At 43.1% G+C, this 20,042-nt stretch overlaps 1 long non-coding RNA gene across 1 annotated transcript in view; it reads left to right on the forward strand.

The window, feature by feature from the left end:
* Window positions 1–637: 637 nt before the first annotated feature.
* Window positions 638–20,042, forward strand: part of LOC127600073 (uncharacterized) — a 108,981-nt gene continuing 89,576 nt past the window's right edge. The window contains exon 1 of the long non-coding RNA XR_007962250.1: window positions 638–770. This is a non-coding gene — a long non-coding RNA (uncharacterized LOC127600073). The remainder of the gene's footprint in view (window positions 771–20,042) is intronic.

Genomic DNA, 20,042 nt, shown 5'->3' on the forward strand with positions numbered 1-20,042 from the left:
GAGCCAAACCTGGTGGTTTTCATAGGGATTTTTGACGTGAGCCCCACGGCCCACCGTAGCCTGAATTTGTAAATCTGTCAATCATGAAAACGTGTCAATAAGATATTCCCCAAAGCCAAAGCAAGAATAATAACTAATACTAATAACATTAACAATTTTAGTGTCCTTTTGCCAATAACAGATGTATTTTTTTTTTTTTTTGAGGGGGAGTTAGGGGTGGGCAGCAAAGTGTGATGACTCTCCAAATGTGCAGGCGCCTTCATTGTGGTGAAAATTTTAAGTTGGTATTGAAGCATGACTCAGAAAAATTGTCTTGGGAGAACCCTGAAATTCTTTAAAATTCCAGTTCATCAACCCAGTTTCACTTAACATGACATTTTGGCGGCAAATGTATCACGAGTAGACAAAAACCCCCCAAAAAACTCAAAAAGCCACGTGCGGAAAGACAAAAGAAATGGGCCATTAGGTTTGAAAGGAGCTAGGATCAGGCATTTTACAAGCATACCATCAACACTCACGACTAGAAGATGAAAATGGCAGGCTTTTTGTTTGTTTTTGTGTCCTTAAATCTAAAACAGCGGCCCGGTGAACCAAAGGCTAGCGCCTCAACCTCACAGTGCAGAGGTACTGGGTTCGATTTCAGCTCTGGCCTTCCTGTGTGCAGTTTGCATGTTCTCCCTGTACCTGCGTGGGTTTTCTCCGGGTACTCCGGTTTCCTCCCACATTCCAAAAACATGCATGGCTGATTGAACACTCTAAATTGTCCCAAGGTGTGAGCGTGAGCACGGATGGTTGTTCGTCTGTGTGTGCCCTGCAATTGGCTGTGTGCCCCCCCGCCTACTGCCCGACACCAGCTGGGATAGGCTCCAAAACGACTAATAAACTTGATGTGTGGGTGTTTTGTAATGTTTTAAGTTTTATTTGTCTTTGCAACAGTGTTACACTGGAGCTTGATAAAATTCAATGGGGACAAAACACCAAGCTATAAATCACATAATGCAGCTTCTCTGTGTGAAATTGCAGGTGTACCTAATGAAGTTACAACATGAAACTCCCAACTTGGAATCCACCGTTCATCCAATTCAACCAAAAATGTTCCTTAACTGCTGTCTTAAGTATTGAATAAAATGTTAAATGTGCAGGCAATGCTCAAGGTCTATTTCAATGTCTGGACAAGCTTTGTTGGAGGCAAAAAAAACCCCAAAACAAACCAATGTAAAAAAAATTGCCAATCACTCCGGTTGACTGCTTTGACATTGAGCCTTTTAGGACGGTTTAAAACAAAGGCACAGCCAGGTAGGTGAAGAAATAAAATGCATGTAAGCTTTCTTTTGACCTTGACTGGACTTGTAGCATAGCACAGATATCCAGAGTCCTTTTTTTATGCCTCACTAATGCCATGTCAGTACCAATGCTCACGGTTAGCATCACTCCTCCCCACCTTCATCAGTAACTTGGCCGCGCACAAATGACCCTTACCAGTGCACTGGGGGCTGGCGTGAACTTAATCACTAGAGCAAATTGAAACCACTTGCTCGGCACTATTTTTACAGGGGTAAAGCATATGCCCTTAGTCTATCGTGACTGACCTCTGTTTTTGAAAGGAATCAAGACCTGAAAAGAAAATGCTGCTTTGCTCATGCTATATTAAGGCAAGATTCCTGCCATACCCCCCCTTGCTAAATGACTTATACGACTGCTGTTATCTTCCTGCGGTTGACATTTAGAGGATGCGGGAAAATAGTGGGGTCCTCAGCTTTAAGTGTATGTTTATCATCGGGAAGATTCACCTCCTTTTGAAGGCTTTCCTGAGGTCTGCAGTAAAAGCTTCTGACCCTGATTATCCGTTTCCAGTCCTGTTTTCTGTCAGAATGACTTAAGAAAAAAAAAAAGTATGGACAGTACAGTTTTTCGTACTTTTAGATATGGCAGAAGGTAACAGATGTGTTGTCCAAAGGATAAAGGGCTAAAAACATTTTTAAAATGCACACTTTGATCCTTTCCTCTTTCATCTATAACTGCTTCAGACAACAAACTGTATGCAGAAAAGTGGTGAAGATTGCACGACTGTCTCTGTCCTATGTGTTGTCTTGTGTTATTTTTTGTTATTTTGACTTCAAAATGGCGCCGCGAGAGTGGCTGCCTTTCCAGCAGCTCCTATTTTTTTGTTGTTCTACTTCTTCCTTTCATAACTTTGCTGCTGTGAATCTGGAATTTCTCCATTGCGAGACTAATAAAGGTATTCTTAATTTTTTTTGATTGGAAGCTAGATTTAAAAATAAATACATGGGGGACGCACATGTCTCAGGGATGTGGATATCTGTCCTTATGACAGAAAACGACTTCATCTTTAATGCAAACTCACAATTATTTAAGTGCTAATTAAATAGTCTCTTATGCTGTTTTTACCTAACATTGTACAGTATCAAATAATATGATAAAAATTGCCCACTCGGCATCATTTGCTGTTTGTTAACCCTGGATGGGGGATTCCTTCATCTGTGGTCCCTTCCTAAACTATTTTATCTATGAAGTAATTTTCATTGATTGGGGAATGCACTGTTAGCAGTTTCCTGTTGACACAAAACAAAAGGAGTTATGTGATTTGCATTTTGCTAGCTCACTATAGCCAACGTGAACTTGAACATTGTCACTACTGCATCATTTGACAACCACTGTGAAAAAATCACTTAAATGTCATGGTTTTTGTCAGGTAATTCCGCGGTGAGTCATCCTACAGGAGCACGAGTGGTGAAAGACTGCCACTGTCAAAACGCCAAACAAAAGAGCAGAAGCAGATCGACAAGGACCAGGCTAGCTGTTAGCACATGTTTACCGTTTTCTGTGCTTTTGTTCTCAAGCCCAGTGCTCAGAGGCAGGATGTCAAAGGGTACTGGAAGACTTGCGCATGGACTCTCCTTGATCTGCTTTCACTCAGGCTTTGTCACGTCATCGACATCCATGATCGCACAAACACGCTTTCAGGGGCTACCCCATCTCAAGTGTTGGAATTTCAGAGTACATGGGCGCTCCCTTATAAAATCCTCAATGAAATCCCGACGCTTTTTCCCCGATCCCCCTTCTTAATCGTAAACAGGCTCGCACGTAGCACGAACGCTGCACCCTTAATAGCTCTTCAAATCATGTCGTTTTTTTTACTTGATTTACGGAGGCCATAAAAGTCTTCAAAGTGCAGTGTAATCTTTCATTAGGGAGCTCCAGGATGGTGTCAGCCATATCTGTTCTCCATTATGTGATCGCTCTATGTTTTACCTTTTCATTTTATGGTAACAGAGATCATAAAAAGAACCTTGTTAAAGAAACACCTTCTCGACATTTGGATAATCTTGTTAACACACACTTACTACGCGGTAGTCTTTTGTGATGTCTACCAAAAGGGAAAATATTGTGGAAGGCATTAAAAAAGGTGATTAGAGGTCAAGGTAATGTAAAGATTTTTGGGGGGGGACGAAAGTGACAATGTCTAGATAACGAGAGTAATGTCCTTATGTTTGGTCAGATCCTCAAAAGAATCTAGGTTTGGGTGTGTTCAGGGTCCGACCCATGACACTGACCACTGCCTGTCAATGTAACATGGGAGGGGTTGGAGTTGGGAGATCGCAGCCAAGGTATTTGACCCACATAACCTTCGACCCCAAGATGGTTGAAGTAGAGGCTTTCCCTGCTCTGGTGCTGCGGCCTCGAGACAAGGTGATGAGTCCTTTAGGAGATCTCTGGTTGCACAGTTTTTGAGAGCGGGTCGAAAAAAAGAAGGTAGAAAGGGTGGGGAACAGGCGCCGGTCCTTTGTTGGGAGCATTGTTGTAATCTGCCGAAGCTTAGGCCTTAAGACATTCCGCCCAAGGCAGAAGGAAGGCTAGGCTGTGCTGTGACCTTGAATGGTCTTAATGGGTGTCACTGTGACTGCTTTGCTGGGGGGCAACCTCTGGCTCAGGTAACCTGGATGAGTCACTTACTGTAGTTAGCAAACAGTGACACTTGGTTGGTGTGCTTTTTAAAATATAAACTTAGTAATCGTTTTAGTATCGACAGATTTTAATGTGTTTAAACTAATCAATTTGGCTTTGAAGAAAAAGAACTAAATTCAATGTTTCTTAATAACATGTCCGTGCTACAATTTCTTTAAAATACCTCAAGGATCAACAATTGGCGACATCCTCTTTCTCACCATCGCTGAAACCTCCCTCCCATGAGGGGGCAGTGCCATTTCATGCTAATGAGCCACATCTCAGTCCAATGCCTTTTGTTACCACGCCCACTGGGGGGCGGAGCTAGAGGGCAGACACTTGTTCAGCCCAGAGTCGAATGCGAGATTTATTTTTTCATTTGTGGAGACAGTACTTCATCAGCGAGCGGAAACGTTTCCACTTGCCATCAAGTGTCTCAATCTGTGCATGTGGCATGTACGCCAGATACCTTTTCCACAACATTTCCAGTTACGAACAGTCACATGTCATGTTTTCAAATATTTTGTCACTAATGCAATTTCAGTATTAATCAACTTTGCATGTGTGGTGTTTGACAAGATTTTAAGCGTAATTCTGAAGCTCCTTTTTCCCCCCAAAGGAAATGTGGCTTTGTGTAAAATTCCTCCTAAATGTTATTTACCCCTTTTAGCACCGATACATCAATTGTCATGTTACACTTCAAGTAAGCCAATAATCTCTTTTAGTTTTCACCTTGTGCACACCTCAAGGTCAAATAACTTTTCTCTCTTCAGTGGTCTCAAATGTTGCTTTGCTGCTCCTGGGGTCATGCCTACTAATCCCCAGTTACTCAAGTCTTGCTGGATTTCTCCCAAGGGCGGCAGAAACCAGATCCCCAAACCCCCTGAAGCTGGCCCAAGATGTCCGCAGAGATAAGCATCCTGAGCCCACTCCCAGTCAGGGGGTCTTAGGCAAGAATTCAGAGACACATCATCACAAATCCATTAAATCTGGCCCACTAGTTTAACAACAAACCCCAGCTGCAGCCACCACACCTTTTAAGCCTTGCGTGCAGTCCCAGGAACTTGGCTGGAGCAGGTACTGGACCAGACCCGTTTTACACTTCGACAATTTTGAATCAATGCACACAGGTGGGAATCGGCCAATTCTAGCAACTTGCAGTCGCATATTATTTCTATGTACACTGCCAACAATGACATGGCAAAGTATGAAGGAGGAGAAGGGGAAGGCATCATCCACTAATATTTCAACAACAGTGTGATGAAACGGTGACGTGGCCATTTCATGATTTTTTTTTCCCCCTTGGCGCAAGTAAAACAAGATATGTTCTTGTGTTTATGTTTGTCTGAGCCTTGACGGTAGAGTGCAAAGTAAAATTTAAAGGAGCAGCAATGAATCTTTCAAAAGCGAAATCCTCAACGGGATCATTAAACTGCGGCTGCATGCTTCATCCACAGTTGATGGTGTTGATGCATGTCTGAAAATCTTTTATATTTTAAATCAAATGCAACAGAATTCACGTTTCATTTTTGAAAGTATGCACCAAATTTACACATACACCACCCAATTTTGTTTTAAATTAAATCAAAGTTACACAAGTCAGCGGCATTCTTGATGTTGTTGTAAAGTTTAGCTCTTCGTTCAAAAAAAGCAGCAGTGTGCACACCTCATGTCGGCCTTTCGATATTGTACCGTGTGTGATGACAGCACAATATAATGCAAGAGTGCATGGCGGAAAAACGATGAGCATATCCATCCATCTCGCAGTTCGGCAGTTGGGTGGTGCAAATCTGGGCTCCTACATCAAGTATCTGACTGAAGTTTCTATGTTTCTTTCCGTACTTGGACTTTTGTCCCTGTGCACCGGTTTGGTCCCGCAGTCCAAAAACTTGCATGTTAGGGTTTACTCAAATCTCTAATCATGTCCGTCGGTGTGAATGTGTGTTTGTGAATGGTTGTTTGTTTTTATGTGCTTTCCACTGGGCTAGCAAGAGGTCCAGGGTGTAGCCCACCTCATACCCAAAAGTCACCTGGGATACGCTCCACGCCACGTGTGACCCGAGTAAGAATAAATGGCACAGAACTCCCCGAGTACAGTCTCATTAAATGTAAAGACCTAAACCTAGAGACAGTATCAGCACATTAGATGTATGATTGCATTTTTTTTTTTTTTTACGGAATGTGTGGGTGTTTATTTTTTATTTTTTTCTGATTGAAAGCTGCAATTGCACATTGAATTCAGCTTGTGTGGTAGAGGCCATTTCGAGTGATGCTGCAAATAAAATTGTCTGTTTGAGGCCGCGCTGCATCGTGCCTGTGGCCTTGGCAAGTGCGCACCGCCTGCATGGGAGGCAATCGGCGGTCGGGTGACAAAATATAGACAGCGGCAGCCGACTGCTGTGTCGTTTGCGGTGGAGTGTTGCGCTCGCAGCGTCGGAGGACAACACTTGTGTACATCAACCATAAATGGGCGACTGCACTTCATTCTTTTCCCACAATTTGGGCTTCTGTGCTGTGTTTTGCCTCCTTCAACTGCATTGTGTTTGTGGGTATTTGTCTCGAGTGTGTCAAGGCTACGGTAGCCTTCAATTAGCGCAACATTTAGTGGCAATCTTTGAAACCATGATTGTGAAACAAACAAATCAATCCTGAGGATTTCCCAACCATTTGGGCGAGTGCTTTATTATGCCGACCATAAAATCGTATTTTGGGTAGCTCATTTAAAGTTTTTATTTACTGTTGCCATAAACTCCATTTTATGTGCGATAGTTTATCACATGCATATGTAAAGATATTTTTAGCCTCAATCAGAAATCCAAAAGTGCAAAAGAAAACTTTTGTGTAGGCTTTCTTGTTGCATTTTTACAGGTACTCGCAAATTGACAACAAAGTTCCATTCCAACGGCAGCACTATAAACTGAATTGTTACTCGAGTCAAAATGCGTTGTAGTCTATCACTCACCGACACGAAAGTTTTGCAGTCATGAACTACTCTCTAGTTTGCATGACTTCTAGTTCCCAAGCTAACTACGGGATTGCAGGAGAATTGTTCTCTTGTTGTCTATTTTTCATTTGATTAGTATCATATTCATGGCCTACATGTTTTTTCAATGAAAGATTAACGGATTTATTATTGCGTTAGCATAGAATAGAAAGAGTCTGTGGGTTCTGAATCAGATTACCCGTCGAACAAACGGTACTAAACCGAGGCTCTCCGGTAATTAATTTCAAGTGTATTTTCAGGGCAGCCCTTTGACTTGATTACCCATAAAAGGTGACAAATATTTTACCGTCTCCCAAAAACGATGTGGTTTCTATCAATCCGACAGGATAACATGCCAAAATGTGGATACTTATCCCTCATAACATGCCAAAAATGCTGGGACAAATCACAAGAATGTGCTGGCTTTGCATGTTTGAGGAAAACTCCTGCACACATCATGTTCTAATTTACCAAATAAGGAGTGGAGCCAATGGAAGAAAAAAAAAAAAAAAGAAAAAGGAAAAAAAAATCAATAGCACCAGATCAGTAACCCCTCTGCCCTCATAGTGTGACGGTGAACCCATATGGACACCGCAAGGTGTTGAGGCCATGCGTGTCATCAGTGGTGTTGCTGGGATTATCCACAGACATCTGAAGAGCTTGGTCGAAGCTATTGAAATATCACGGGAAGTTGTTCTTGCATCGCAGCGGTTTTCTTTCATGCTGCACGGATAGTTAATGTCCATATGATGTTGTTTCAGATAAATTTGAAAAATCTATCTTTAGCCAGGAGGAGTGCAATGCAACTGCACACTGCAGTGTGTTTTATTGATTTATTTTAAGGGAGTAAAAGTGTCACAAAAGTACATGACAGTTCCACTTCCTGTCCCTTAGCTAATGCTTTCAGAGGGTAAACAAATCTGATTTACAAACTGTGACACTCTTGCAATTAATATGTCCTATTCATAGCTGTCAAAATAAGGCCGACCCGCTAAAATATTTCACTGTCCAGGCTTCCTGGGTTGAAACTGCGGCGGCATAACTCGAATTTGTAGCCAAGGCGGAACGTGCTGTAATCAGAATCTTGAAGTCCGGCAGTCACTGAGTGTGCCCTTCTGTTGCCACATGACCACATATTCCTCCGCCGCTGCGCAAAGGAGTTCACCACGTGCTGTTCACAACCTCAGAATGTTGCATGTTGGTAAAAACGTCAATGGATGATTTACAAGTTGTCTGTAGCTAAAAATAAATAAAGAAAGAAAGAAAGCTCCAGCCTAACTTTTCAGTCCCGACCCACCAGTTTAGATTCATCACTGCATCATTTAGTAGTCAAGAAAACAAAAGAGAGCGGAGAGTGACTCAGCTGCAAATTGAGGACATAACTCTAATTTGTAGCCAAGGCGGAACGTGCTGTAATCAGAATCATTAAGTTTGGCAGTCACTGAGTGTGCCCTTCTGTTGCCACATGACCACATATGTCCTCCGCCGCTGCGCAAAGCAGTTCACCAGGTGCTGTTCACAACCTCAAAATGTTGCATGTTGGTAAAATCGTCAATGGATGATTTAGTAGTTATCTGTAGCTCAAAAAAAAAAACAAAAAACCTCCAGCCCACTTTTGAGTCCCGACCCACCAGTTTAGATTCATCACTGTATCTTTCAGTAGTCAAGAAAACTAAAAAAAGTTCGAAGAGTGACTCAACTGCAACTTAAGGTTCAAGTTTACGTGAAAAGTTTGTCAAACGATGACACACATGTCCAGTGCATGTACAGTCTGGTTGTTGACCATGTTCTGCATTACACAGTCCAGGTGAATCCTGGACTCGGAACATGATCTCCTCCAGGCCACGGCCCCCGTCTTGTTAAAGCGGCGCAAACCCAGTGTGGATCGAGTTTAAAAGTAATAAAAATGGAGCAGACCTGGCGGCTAGGTGCGATCGGATTCCCGCGAGTGACGTTCCTTTTCATGTGCACGCGGAATTCAACGAAGCGTTTAATTCAACAAATCCACGGTCGTGATCCGGTCCAAATGGAGTTGGGGGTGGGGGATGAGGGGGCGGGGGGGGGGGGGTTACTTCAATTTGTACCAAAGGATCTCCGTATGATCAAAGCGTGGCCGCACATCCTCAACATGCTGCTTAAATTAACACGAACACCACAGTCCTGTATTTGGAATGGATTACCAGCAGTGGAATTCCTTCACACGCATCTGGTTTCAATGAGGCCGCCATGCCAGCTTCACATCTTTAATGGGCTGACAGGCAACTTTGGTGAAAACTCTCTCGATTCCCCAAACGTTTTTATTTTTCAGGCTGTCACCCCCCCCCCCCCCCCCCCACACACACCCAAAAGCACATTTTTCCCTTTCACTCCACAGAAATTCTGGCTGAAGTGTTCTCAGCATGCTGCACACATCAGATCTCTAGGAGGATGTCACTTCACTGTGTGTGTGTGTGTGTGGGGGGGGGCTGTGTGCGTGTGTTACCCAGGAAGGAGGCAGCTAGGCTCCGCCACAAATAAGCAAACTTACTAAGTTGCTCTCGTCGTCTCTCTTAGTCCCTTTCATCGATCCATTTCTGTCCCGCTTATGCTAAATCGCAGGGCACTTCCTTCTCTTCTCCACTCTTGTCTTTCTCCTCACTGTCCCTCCGCCATTTTCTTCGACTCGTCTCTATTCCTTTCTCCTTCTCCTTCCCTCACCCCGGTCTTCCCACCTTCATCGCCTTGCCCCTCAATTTCACCCTGCACACTCTCCCACCGCCTTCAGCCCGTCCTTCTTTTTATGGTGTAACATTTCCTGCGCAAACAAAGTATCTTCCTCTACTTTCCATGGCATCTTTTCTTGTGTTCCTTCCTCTTCAGAAACATCCTTGCCCTCGCCTCCCAACCTCTTCTTCATCCCTCAGTGACTATCCTTCTCTAAATCTTCCTCACCGTCTTCTTTAATGGCTATTTTGGTTTTGTCTTTTACTTTTAGTGCTCTTAATAGTGTGGGAGGCTATTAGTGTTTGATACAGGTCTACTAGTTCAGTCGGGCCAAGTGCCACAAAGCAGTTTAAGAGTAAGATTTAATCGGCCATAAAGGGCAAAGGTCGTTGAAGCGTGACTTATAAGACAGTCGTCCTAGTGGTGCGCTGAACTGTTTTGCCAACTATGTGCAACTAGTTTTATTTTATATTGTAAATTTGTACTGATGAACATGTAGCGCTTCACCATCATAAGCCAAAAATGTCAAGTAGTGCGTGGTCTCTGCCTCACAAGTAACAGAGTCTTCCTATTGGTGTGCCAAAGCTGTCTCACTGTTGTGCAGAAATGTCTTACAGTAATAAATTGTCTTACTCGTGAAAACAAAGAGCAGAGCAGTACAAGGTCTTTCAACTGGATAGATATCAAGGATATCGGATAAATGCTCAAATTGCTTTCCAGACCCGCCCCCACCTTCCTTTTCCTCATTCTTCTGTTTTGTTCGAGACCTTAGCCAAGTTTTTGTCACTTAAACTCACTGCTGGTATTCTTGTTGCGGGAGTGCACATGGTCCTCCATAGAATGCCTGTGAGCCAGAATCTTTTTTTTTTTTCGCTGCCTGCTTGCTCTTCATGTGGAGGCGATGGGTGGGGTTGTTCTCGTGTGCGTGTTGTTTAAAAAAAAAAAAAAAACTCTCGTGTCAGCGTTAGGAGCCGACAGGCTGCACATTGCGGCGTGTGCGCCGAGTGTCACCAAAGTTGGAGGTACCGCGCCCCTGCACTTTGCTTGTTTGGTTGAGCGGGTGACAGAGGCATTAAAAGATGTAAACGGAACATCACACCAAGGCACGGATCCTTCACATTTCACTTAGGGCTCTCCAGGGAGAGTTCACAATGTGACTATTTTTATTTATTTTTTTACTCAGTCTGCACTTTTTATTGCAACAGGCATGAAGCAAATCTGAATAGCGGAGGCGGCGGGGGGTCGGTCGTTGGGTGACTTTTTGTGGGCTGGGGGGGAGGCGTCTCTCAGGGAACAGGTTCAAACTCTTGCAGCTCTATTTCTATTCTCGTGCAATTAGACGTCTCCCTGAAGACATGGCGATACATGAATACATTCTCGTCAAGGTCTCACACTAGGAATGTATCATATAGTGCCAGCTCCAGGTGTGTGTGTGTGTGTGTGTGTGTGTGTTTTGTTTGCGTTTGAGCACTCACTTTATGTGTCGCATTATATCACTTTTATCCGGTCATATACTATATTGACATATTTTCACGTGTGTGAGAGTTTGATTTATGTGTGCACTTAAAGTACACTTAAAAGCTCGCAATCTAAACGAGTCTTGTTGAGCAGGTCAGACAACCTTGGATAAACTTAAACAGTCAAAACTCTGAGGTGTAACACAATCCATTTTGGAATTTCTGATGTGTTCAGATTTTGAACAATTTCTCCAGGAAATATTGACATAACCGTTCTCTTATCACCTTTATTAACAGCGCAGTCAAATTTTACAAGTCGAATACTTTCAATTCTTTTGCTCTTATTGGTGACGTACTAGACGGAGCAACCAGGACAGGGAAGTGTGTGTAACATTTCAATGTCACAATAAATTCCTGTTTCCTGATGTATAGTTATCCGCACACTTGCTCACAAAGTGCCACACTGAAGTCTCACAAAATATGCATCGAGAAACCGTATTGCTATTTTGGGTCATTCGCGAATAGCGCATTTTGCAACTGGAATGCCTATTTCCGACCACAAGGTGCTGCATGCAATCATATATGAATAGCTTTGTCTTTGAACTTGAATATGTTTATCTGTTTGAAGTCGACAAGCAGGATTTACTTACGGCAACAGTGATACATGTAAATATGTTTTGCATTTTAAGTGTCAGGTTGATGTGCGTATACTTGTGACTTATGAATCAAAACCTGGATGGCACAAAATTTCTTGAAGTTCAACGAAAAGAAGACAGAGGTGATATTGTTTGGCCCCAGTGGACCTTGTACATTCCATCCTGTAGACTTGGGCCCCCTATCTCCTTATCTGAAATCAACGGTCTCAAACTTGGGACTTAAACTGGACAGTGATTTCAAACTCGATCGGCAAATTGGTGCCGTTGTTAAATCCAGCTTCTTTCACCTTAGACAGCTGGCCAAAATAAAACCTTTCCTCTCACATGAACACTTTGAGACAGTAATTCATGCCTTTGTCACATCCCGGCTCGATTACTGCAACGCCCTGTACTTTGGAGTCAGCCAGTCCTCCATCAAGCGCCTTCAGCTGGTACAGAATGCCGCTGCTCGCCTCTTGACTGGTAATCGTAAGAGGGAGCATATAACTCCTACTTTGGCATCCCTTCACTGGCTCCCCATTCATTTTAGAATTATTTTTAAGATCCTCCTCTTTGTTTTCAAATCTCTGAATAATCTCGCGCCACCTTACCTCTCTGAGCTCATACGCCCCTACACCCCTGCCCGGCGCCTCAGGTCTGTGGACCAGTCTTTGCTAGACGTACCAAGAACTAAACTGAGGCTCAGAGGGGATCGAGCCTTTTCTGTTGCTGGTCCATCTCTCTGGAATGACCTCCCACTGAACATTCGGCAAGCCTCCTCGCTGCCCATCTTTAAATCCCTCCTCAAAACTCACTTGTATTCTTTGGCGTTTGACTCAGCATGACTTAGATTTGCTATTGTTTTTACTGCTTGGTGCTTTCTACCGCCTTATTACTTATTACTGATTCGTCTTACTGTTTATTGTATATGTTAAATCGCTCCATGTACAGCACTTTGTATGCAGCGATGGCTGTTTGAAAGTGCTCTATAAATACTGTTGACTTGACTTGACTTGACTTGAACTTGGTGAAGTGATATGCGGGAGGTTACCTAAAGCTGTTTTTTTGTACACAGCGTTCTCTCTCTCTCTCACTGGATACAAATTGAACCCAAATGCTCCCACTGTCACTATGCTAATCAGAAGACCTTGTGTAGCACAACCAGCAAGTTGCTCTGTATAACCACTCCTCTTCTATGCACGGAATATTAAGACAAAATAATAGTGCTTGTACTTCCCAGTGTTTGTTATGGTAACAGAATATATATTGCCAAAACAGCAATAAAAAAAAAGATGTTTCTTTTCTGGATCACCATCCTTACAAAACCAATGTGGCGTTTTGTTTTTTTTTTTCTCGTTGCATACTCAATGATATCCATATCATATTTACTGTTGGCAGTGATGCAGTGCAGCTCATTACATTTCTCCATTTGTTGCCAAGGAAGTCACAAGTATACGCACATCAACCTGACACTTAAAATGCAAAACATATTTACATGTATCACTGTTGCCGTAAGTAAATCCTGCTTGTCGACTTCAAACAGATAAACATATTTATTCCTGCATCGTAATTTATGCATAAAGTGGCTTTTGTCAGGCGGCAACAAAGTGACTTTGACTTTGATGAATGCCCCTTAATTTATCACCTTGTATTTGAAATCAAAGTGAAACATTAACAGGCTGTGCACTGAGCCGGACCAGAGAAAGGTGTGTGTGTTTGGGGGGTGGGGGGGGGGACCCCCCTCGGGGAAAGTGTTTTCTTGTCTTTGGAAACTTTTCCTCCAACCTCCTATGCAGACCTCGGGGTTAATCAGTGGCATAAAGGTTACGACGTACGCCTAGTGACTAATGGCTGGGCGATGTGCAGAAATGATGTGTGAGTAACCTGGGAGCAAGACACGGACGCACTCAAAGCAGGTTGAGACTTTTCTTTGGGGGGGAAAAAATGTGGTCCATTCTTGCTCCAGCATACTTTGGACAGGTCTATACTTCTAACAATGTGTGAAACAGTTTTGAAAATGCCCTTTTCTGTTCCCAGTGCACAATGCAAAGATTCATAAAGGCGTGTATGAATTGCTCACAAGTCTTCATCTGGGTGAATAGACAAAAAAAAAAAAAAACAAATCGACACAGACACATTCCAATATCTTTCCAGATCGGTGGAAGCTGTTCGAGACTCAAATGTGGACAAACTCTGTATTTTCACAACGTGCTGAATCAAAACAGCAGTACTGCTGGTTCAATATAACAGTGGAATAACTAATCCAATCACTCCCAAGGTCACCAAATCCAGCGAAATGACCGAAATGTGGTCAGAAATACACCTGGAGTTGAACATTGGTAGCCATGGGGATTGGTGTGCAGAGTAAAGCTACAGTAGATACAGTGAATGTCATTGAGATTTTGGAATAGAGCACTAGTCTTAGCTAGTGCTACCCAGGTAACTGCCGATTTAGCAACTGCTTTGTGGTGGAAAAAAAAGACATAAATATAGACAAGGGAAGTCAAGATGGCGTCGACTGTTAACCATAGCAATCCCCATAGTCTCATCAATCAGTAACGTTAGCTGATTGCTAGCTAGCTAGCTAGCCTATGACTCAATTATTCAGTTATTGTTTATAGTTGCATATATGATATTTGCTCCATGAACAGCACTTTGTACAAAGCGGTGGTTGTAAAGTGTTCTGTAAATACAATTGAGTTGATTTGAGCCTATATGCATGATATGCATCCTTGCATCTTACCAGAGAATGTTTTATTTTTATATTGTGCCACCACAGTGTGAAACTTTGTTTAAAAAAAATAAATAAATAAAAAATGAATGGAACTTTTTATTAACCCTTTCCTCATTTGCTGTGAATGTTTAAATATTCTGGTTTAATTTTAATTTTAGGAATTCATTTGAAATGGCAAATTTACACCTTACAAACCTTAATTGATGGCAATAGTATGAGCCTGAAATGGATTATTTATACTTTTATATTATTGTATTTTATTTTCCGTCAAACAGATCACAGTGGAACTGCTTGCATTCAACCTAGGAGTTTCAAAGTTGTGTGAACGTAAGCTTACGGACCCTTTGTTGGCAGGTTAATGTTCGCCCAGCTGCATGTGAGCTGTCACAGTCCCCATCCCCTCCACGCCCCCCTTAAACATGTGTCTAGCCTGGATGTCTTGCTCATAAGCAACTTCTTGAGAAATGCACACCCACTTGAAAAGACAAAAAAGGCGGCCTGACGTTGCCATTCGCAGACTGACCTCCGACGCGACCTCTCGCCTGTTTGCTGACATTTGCGCAATGGAGGCACTTGAACGAAAAAATGGAGGGCAGCCGGGCAGGGGGTGGGGCGGCGTATAAGAGGAGTAAGAAAGCTGGAGTGTGGGGAGGGGAAGTGGGGCGTATGGGGGAATGCGACGTTCTGATGGATGAGGTCTTCTCCTGTTACATTTGGAGAGAACACAGCTGTGAGGAGCTGTTAAGTACACGCAAACAAGCCGTCTGCTTCAGACAAGCCTGCCGGGCACCCGGCCCTGCATCCCACTTGTACCACTCTGACACATGATCACAGCCAGACAATACATGTGGGAGCAGAGCGTGCTCCCCTCAAAAAGTGAGAAATATTTCCAAGCAGAACAAAAAAACATCCCTCACCGTGCCCCCCAAACACCCTCAATACCGCTGGGACCCCACTTGGTATTATAATTCATCTTGTTTCTCTTTGTCTTTCGCCGTGTGTTTGTGCGCCGTCGTGGGGAGGGAAGACGAGTGAAGGGAGCAAAGGGGGGCGCTTTGGTGGTTTCGTGACAAGGAAATAGGTTGGGAATGGAGAGAACATCTGCCAGCGTGACAGTGTCACACTTTGTCTAATGCGTTCTGAATAGGCACGGCTGTCCCGAGCTGTGTGAAGGCAAATTGTTCTGATCCATATGCAGATTAGAGGAGTTAATATGTTGTCTTTTAAGCACAAGTAAGGAATACGAGGACCCCTGACCAAAAAAAAAACAAAAAAAAATCGAGCACGCGGGTTACTTTCGCTTTGGCAAATGCAATTTGATAGATGTACATCTATGAACGTGTTAAACACCAGTATAACTACAGCATTGAATTAAACATTGTCTCATCATTTCGTTTGAACAGTAATGTTTGCACAAATGCTAGCCAGTAAAACAAAAAGTGTCCAGAGTGGTCCATGAACATACAATCTATGATCACCATTAAAACTCTCTATATTTTAGTAGAGTTTAAGATTATTGCATATGAAACATATTTCATTTGCATAAAAAAAGCTATTATTAGTGTTTGCTGGACTTTCATGAATGAATTATGAAATAACTTTATTTTGGGCATTTTCTCTCCACACTTAAGGGGGCCTCGCATTCTTTGGTCAAAACACACAAACAACGAAGGACTAATGTACACTTGACATCCTCTTGTATTACCGTGGTTGAAATAACTAATTTTAAGGGTTCCTGTACAGCCAGGCCAGTTTTCAGTTTTCAGTTTTCAGCGAGTCCTAATATCAGCCAACACTATGACGAGTAAAACATGTGCCAGGGAATACCAATTGCATTTTCACTTCTGAAGGCAGCACTTCACGGCCAAGCAGTCAGATTAGACTTTATCACTTAGTGTAGTGGGCAGCCCGGTAGACCAGTGGTTAGCTCGTCGGCTTCACAGTGTAGAGGTACCGGGTTCGATACCAGCTCCGGCCTCCCTATGTGGAGTTTGCATGTTCTCCCCGGGCCTGCGTGGGTTTTCTCCGGGTGCTCCGGTTTGCTCCCACATTCCAAAAACATGCATGGCAGGCTGATTAGACGCTCTAAATTGTCCGGTGGTGTGAGTGTGGGAGTGGATGGTTGTTCGTCTCTGTGTGCCCTGCGATTGGCTGGCAACTGATTCAGGGTGTACCAGGCCTAGTGCCCGAAGACGGCTGGGATAGGCTCCAGTACCCCCCGCGACCCTAGTGAGGATCAAGCGGTTCGGAAAATGGATGGATGGACTCAGTGTAGTGGACCCATTGAAGTGGCACATGCAGCGGAACTAACCCCGACTCCCCCTCAACCTCCCCCACCACTTCTTGGTGCAACATTTGAGTATGTTTCCGATAAATCAACCAATAACAAGTTATATTGGCTAACCTTTACATAACAATTCAATACTACAATGGTCATTAAGGTACTTGCAGAATATTCTTTTGCTCAACAAGAAAAAAGTGATTTCAAATTCAAATTTAGATCATAGCCAAACATTGCATCAACAGTGACTGAAATGATGAGCAATGAGAATGGAGGCTCTTGCAAGTTCAGACTGTATAAGATTAAGATTAAGATATCCTTTATTTGTCCCGCAATGGGGAAATTAGTATAAGACAGTATAAGAAAGAAGGACTTTAAAACAGAACTGTGAGTCACAGTGCAGGGTAATAATCCATGCCGAGTGGGCGCCGGAAATCCCAGATTGAGCGATTGTCATACTTCAAATAATATTCCTATCACAGTCACATTCGGAGAACATGTAGTTAGTTGACATCCGAGTAAGTTTCATGTTGGAGAAAATCTGCGTTCATGTACATGTGGTCAAATTCTTCAGTGATATTTTTTAGTCCCATTCAGTCACTCAAGAGCAAATATTGAGATCATGTGATATGGATGAGTCAGATATTTTAGCATGGGAATTTGATACGAGTAAGTGGCCACGTCGGTCGAGTGCGTTGCCATGTGGGGACGTGGAAGTGACGCGACGGCGACGCTTGCGGCGCACCGCAAATAAGCTGACAAGCTTCTCTTTTTTTTTTTTTTTTTTTTTTATATAAACGCTGGACAAATAATGCATGAAGCCGGTTTGGATCAAGTTGTGCCGGGAACATGTGGCATTGCGCTGGAATGAGTCATACCCGTGACTCCGAGAATCACGGAGACTTGTGTGCTGACAGACGGATGTTGCGGTGAAATGTGGATGCCAAAGACAGACGTGCAAAACCCTTTGTCGGATTTTTAGTAATAATACATAAGTGTGAGTGAAACTTCAGACTGCTGGGCTAATGGGGTAATGGGTTCTTTGTGTGCGTGCGCCTGCGTGCAGTGCTGATGCAGCACTCATCTCTGCACCGCTACAGCTGGTTGTGTTTTGTGTATAGCTGGCTTTTCTCTCTCACTTCATTTGAACTGTGAACTTTAAATGACTTCTGTTGTGTGCAAAGGCAGCAGTTACAGTAATATTGGACACGCATTACTTATCACTCGGGCAGAGACTCGCCCTCCAAGTCCCAATTTGTTTATCGCGTTGACAATAATGAATGACTTTGGAATCAGAATCAAATCGTTCACCCTTGTTCCATCACAAAATCAAAACAGCCACTGCATGAAAAAGAAACATCAGCACCGCAAGGCTGATGTTCTGAAAACTCATTGTTTAATTTCAATTCAGTGGCTTGGTGATCAAGTGCTAACCACAGGAGTGAAAATCCCCAAAAGTCAAATGATGCTTTTACTAGGTGCCGCTCGACTGACGAGGTTGATCCAAACTATGTCAAACTCGGGAGACAAATAGAAACATCAGAAGTGGGTAACATCCCACAATGCATTGTGCTTAACCTCGGAGGCTGCACTGCACGAGGGGCTCGGCAATGTACATTGGCGAAGCTGATAAGGCAAGCTTTGGGGAAAGAAGAGGACGTGTAAAGATGTGGACACGTTGATGTCAGCAGCTGAGGCTGCGGGTCACAGGATACACTATTGTTAAGTGTCTCCATTTATCACAGGGCTCGGGTGAAAGAGTAAGCTCACTTCCTGTAGCCCAGCACTTCACACTCAGCTGAACGGTTCTGCAGGACCATTGCAAACAAAGACAACCTTTGCACAACCAACAAAAAGAAAATAAACACGTAGATGGATAACGCACGGTGGGGGTCGGTGGGGTGGGGTCAATGGCTAGGAGGAAATATTGTTGTATAAATAGCGCCCGCTGTTATTTTTCCACAGCGCGGCGGTACAACAGCGGCATCGTGCTGTTTCGTTGCGGCCTGAGGGCGATGAAGGAAATCCAGCTTTGTGACTCTGTGATGGCCTCGCGCTGCCGGCTGCCAACTGATACGACAGCAAGCGCAGCCCAGTTGGCGCTTGTCCTGCGTGGACAAAAAGAACCGAAACGGGTCTGCCACTTGCTCAAGGAACTCCCACGCATTCGTATTTTCAAGAAATAATGTCGAAAATGACCAACAAATAAAAGCCGACAAACTTCTGACTTTGCAAATACCTCCAAACCACAGAGATGACTGTACTGGATTTCTGCTCACTAAGCGTCCAAAAGATTAACCCCCCGAGAGTGTTTTTTTTTCTGATTTCACAACAGTGCGGCAACAAGTAAAAGTGTAATGAGAAGCACAACTACAAGCACAAGTGGAAATTTAACTGTATTGTAAAGGAGCGGTTCAACTGTCTTTGTCCTGGTTACTCAGTATGAAATTACTTTCATATCAATCAATAAGCAATAATCTCTCTAATCAGCAAAATGAAAGTCAAATGTATTGTTTATTTCTTGTGGTATATACCCTCTCATGCACCCTGTAACCTGATAAGCCGTCCACTGTAGTAACTGCTGTACCCTGAAAGGGTTACTATGACGATGAAGAAAGTTACTGTTAATTAAGAAATAAGTTATGATAGAGAAACGTTAGAACTATTAACTTCTTCATGTCTTACCGTTTCTTGTCATACAGTGTAATATTCGATGAAGATCTATGAATGGAAATTTGTCGCTGTTGCATTTTTATAATTTGATATATCCATCCGATTGATATATTAAATATGCATTATGTACAATATGTGCAATGAGACCGAATACTAATTTTACGAAGGAAGTCTCACTCGCTTTATGTAGTTTTCCTTTTGGTCTTTTTTATTTTTTATTTTTTCAAAACGTCCTCTTAAACACAATCTCCTCAGCGTTTGTCTTCAGTCTGTTCAGCACAAACAGTCATGCCCGCCTCTTCAACTGCAGTTGTCCAAATATTCATTTGACTTTATTTTATTGCGGGGGAAACATTCTGGGCAAGTTTAAGCAAGCACAACCTTTGAAGTGACACTATGAAAGAATCAATCCGATTAAATATGAATCACACGGGTGATGTCAGCAGTTGTGGCTCTGATTCCCATTTTGGAATTTCAAGAGCAAACACATGCGATCGTTCTCTTTGCCATATCCCCCGCCAACCCCCCCCCTCCCCCCCATCCCCTTTCATCCCACTAGTTCACCTCTAATTGAATATGTTTCTGTTGTTGTTGCCAACCAAACCCGCCC

The sequence above is a fragment of the Hippocampus zosterae genome, chromosome 4, assembly GCF_025434085.1.
Source record: "Hippocampus zosterae strain Florida chromosome 4, ASM2543408v3, whole genome shotgun sequence".
Taxonomy (NCBI): Eukaryota; Metazoa; Chordata; class Actinopteri; order Syngnathiformes; family Syngnathidae; genus Hippocampus; species Hippocampus zosterae.